Here is a 4,000-nt window from a genome sequence, read left to right on the forward strand (position 1 = left end):
TTACCTGAGTCTTCCTAAAAATTTGATCAGAGTCTCGTGCTGATAACGTATTGTAAAATAAAAGATATATATATAATAAAGTTGTATAAATAGAAGACTCTAGTATTAAAATAATTAGCTCAATAATAATTTATATATATATAATAAAATTATATGTTGTATTGTGTATATATATACAAAGATAGAAAGAAGTATTAAAAATAAAGAGAGAGAGAATCGCATTTGTTTATTGTTACAATCTCAATATAATAAAGATGGTTAATATTGCTATTAATATTATATGTAAAGAGTAATAGAAAATAGAATTTAAAATACTTATAAAATAAAAGAAGAGAAAGAATTGTAGTAGAAATATAAGGAGAAGAGTATTTGATTGCAGCATAAAAGAGGATTGATTTATTTGTAAGAAAGGGAGAATGGTATTTTGTTCTGTTGTTATGTAACTTTCAGAGGCTTGAACCTCTATTTATAGATGTACATAGGATAGATTTTCAAATGCTTATTAAAAGCATTCTTCCTTTAGAATACTACACCGCCCTTCATAAATGGGCATCCACGTAACAAATCTTATCTCAACAAATCACTTCCTTGTCTTAGCTTAGTCCTTCTGTATTTATCATATAAGCTCATCTATTGCCAACGGCTTAGCTAGTTCGAATCATATGTTGTAACGGGTAAAGGGACATGGATGGCAAACAATATTACAGATAAAATTTCATTATAAATTAGAATAAAATTTTACTTTCAAATAAAATACTTATTTAAATTTATCCAAATTGTTATAACTTTTTAAATCATGTGTTCTTTCTCTTTTTTCTTCTCCTTCTCTTCCTCTGTTTCTTTCTTCAGATTCTTCTCCTTCCTTTCTTCTTCTTCTTCTAAATTTGTACACACAAATTTTTCTTCTTTCTTTCTTTTTCTTTTTCTTTTCTTGTTCTTTCTTTTCGTCCTCCTCTTTCTTCTTTATCGCCATCATCAATAACACTAACATTTTACAAACGTTTTTATTAGTTTTGATTTTTTCTGCCGTCATCATTAAATAATTTCGATTTATTTCTTAATTTATTTCGATTCATTTGTATGTTAATTGTCAGTTCATTTGTGTGTTAATTTGATTCACTTGATATTGCTAATAAGTATTGACCAAATTTTTTTATTTACAAGTGAATCGAAATTAACACACAAATGAATTGAAATTAATTCACAAATGAACCAAAATAAACTAAAAAATAAATTAAAATTATTTAATGATAGTACCAGAAAAAATCAGAACCAATAAAAATGTTAGCAAAATATTGGTGCTGTTGGTGATGATGATAACGAAAGAGGAGGAAAAGAAGAATTTACGTGCGTTCTTTTAATGAGAGTAATTTTTGTTGGTGTTGGATCTACTTAAATAAATTTAGATAAAAAAATATTTAAATCTGTAACAATCATGAATAAATTATCACATGCTTTTTATTTTACTAAAGATGTTGTTGGTTAGAAGATAAAAATAAGGTTTAATAACCGAATCTATTCTATTATATAAATATCGGATTTCTACACTTAATGATGGAGTTGATGTGGCATACTTCTAAGAATGTTTCTCGATTTGTTTTTTTAATTCTGTAAAGCAAATCAATTATAATTAATTAATGATATCAATTAATTAATTTGATTAGACATTCAAATCTCACAATTAATTATATTAATTATTTGATTTGATTTTATTGGAGTAAATATCAAATTATTTTAGTAAATAATAAATATAATAACGAAATATATGAATTAATTTTATTAGTTTTTTTTGTCAATGTCATCTATTTATACGAAATCATAATGTGTTTTTTACTCTTTTCTTCTCTTTTTTTCTCTTTCTTTCTCTCTCTCTCTCTTGTGTTTAGGGTATAATTTTTGTAATTTATTTAATTTTTATTTCTTTTATCACTACTTATATATTTTATTTTTTTATATTTTTTAAATATTTTTGTCTATTTTAGTTGCTCATTAGACACGTATTTTTTTCTTCTAACTTTTGATTAACAAAAGAGATGTGTCTTTTTTACAGTATTTTTAAATAATTTTATTATAATTTTGTTTTGTAATATTCTCTTTTACCATGTGTACTTCATGTGTTTAAGGAGTTGACTTAAAGTTATAATATGATATATAAAATTATAGTATGATTTATAGTATGCTAAAATATTAGGACATTATCGTATAGATATTTTTGAATTTGTCCATTAAATTCAATCAAATAGGATCTTGAAAATTATGCAATTATGTAATTATTTATTTTTTCATATAATTATTGTATTAGTCATTTACATTAGTGAGATTATTTTTATTATTAATATTTATAAATATACTATTATCTGTATAATTAATTGAATCATCTTATTCGTTTAAGTTTAATTCTATTGAATTAATTATTCGAAGTGTCATCGCTATTTCTATTTTTAAAGATTTTTTTTAATATTATTTAATAATTATAATAACATGATAATAGTTAAAAAAGGACAGAACAAAAAATTTTTTAATGTGAAAATAGGGCAAAAAGAATAAATTTATTTAATAACTTCTTCAAAATATATATGTTTCTTCTTTATAGATAATTATTATAAGGCATCAAAAACTCTAACAATTATTAAGAATAAATAATCGTTATAAAAACAATGCCAATTTAAATGATATACAAATAAATCATGCCAAACATAACATACAATTTAAAAGGGTTACTTATGAAAAAATATAATTTATAATATGTATTTTTTTACTATTTATTTCAAAAAAAATCTTAATTACTTGTGTGTGTGTGTAATTTATTTTTTTTTTATAAAATTCTACTTGTGATACTAATTCTTCTAATGATGTAAATGCGGATAATTATATTTTTACTTTTTGATATAATCGATATATTATTAATAATGAATAATAATTAACCCCTTATATTTTCAATCAAAGCATTTTGACGATAGTTTTTATTTATTGATGTTAATGGTTGGTTGTTTCTTTAAAGTAAAATGCATTATAATTTTAGGTTATTTCATAATTAACAATAATGCTTGATTAATTTTTTAAAAATAAATTACATTATGATTTTATGTTATTTCACAATACATAATTACCGTTCATAATTCTAAATTACTCTAAATTTTCTATTTTCTATGGTTAGTAGTTAATCCTAAATTAAAAAGATTATGTTGAATTGTTGAATAGTCCAAGTATAATTGAGGTAGTTAATTTAGTTTATTTGTTTATTAATATATTTGATGGAAAGCATGAATGATAAATAAGACAAGAAAATAATTAAAAAAATAAAATATTAGTAATTACTTAAAATAAATAAAAAAATAAGTTATAATGTATTATTTTGTTTAAATTATTAATAATTAGAAGAATAGAAGGTCAGTAATTATTTTAAATAGACATTGAATTCAGTTTTATGGTACTAATTTATTTGAATTATTAATAAAATTTTATAATTTTTAAATTTATATCTATTCAATTTATGTATTTTATTTTATTTTACTTTAACAAAAAATTAAAACGTATCTTTTTAATTATTTTTTAGAAAGTATAGTGAAATGAGTTATATTAATTATAATTAATTATTTATAATTAAACTAATTGATTGTGTTAATTTGTAAGATGAATAATACATAATAAATAGTGTGAAATTAATTATAATAAGTTAATAATTAATAAATAAAAAATACAAAAAGATTTTTTTTATTGTCTTTTGATAACTACACATTTTTATTCGTTCACTTTTTCTTTATCTCTTCCTTTCATATTTATTTATTTTAATTTATTGAACTAAATCAAGTATACTAATTATTTGTATTAACTAATTAAGTATTTTTTGATAGGCTCTGCTAACTGTGTCCTTAGAGCATAGACTAAAAATATTATAAAAAGAAATATTTTATAAAAATTATTGAAAAATAAATATTTTTAAAATGTGTCCTTAAGAGACAAGTTAGCTAAATTATTTTTTAATTTAATGTGTTTGATT

The sequence above is a fragment of the Arachis ipaensis genome, chromosome B07 (genome assembly GCF_000816755.2).
Source record: "Arachis ipaensis cultivar K30076 chromosome B07, Araip1.1, whole genome shotgun sequence".
NCBI lineage: Eukaryota > Viridiplantae > Streptophyta > Magnoliopsida > Fabales > Fabaceae > Arachis > Arachis ipaensis.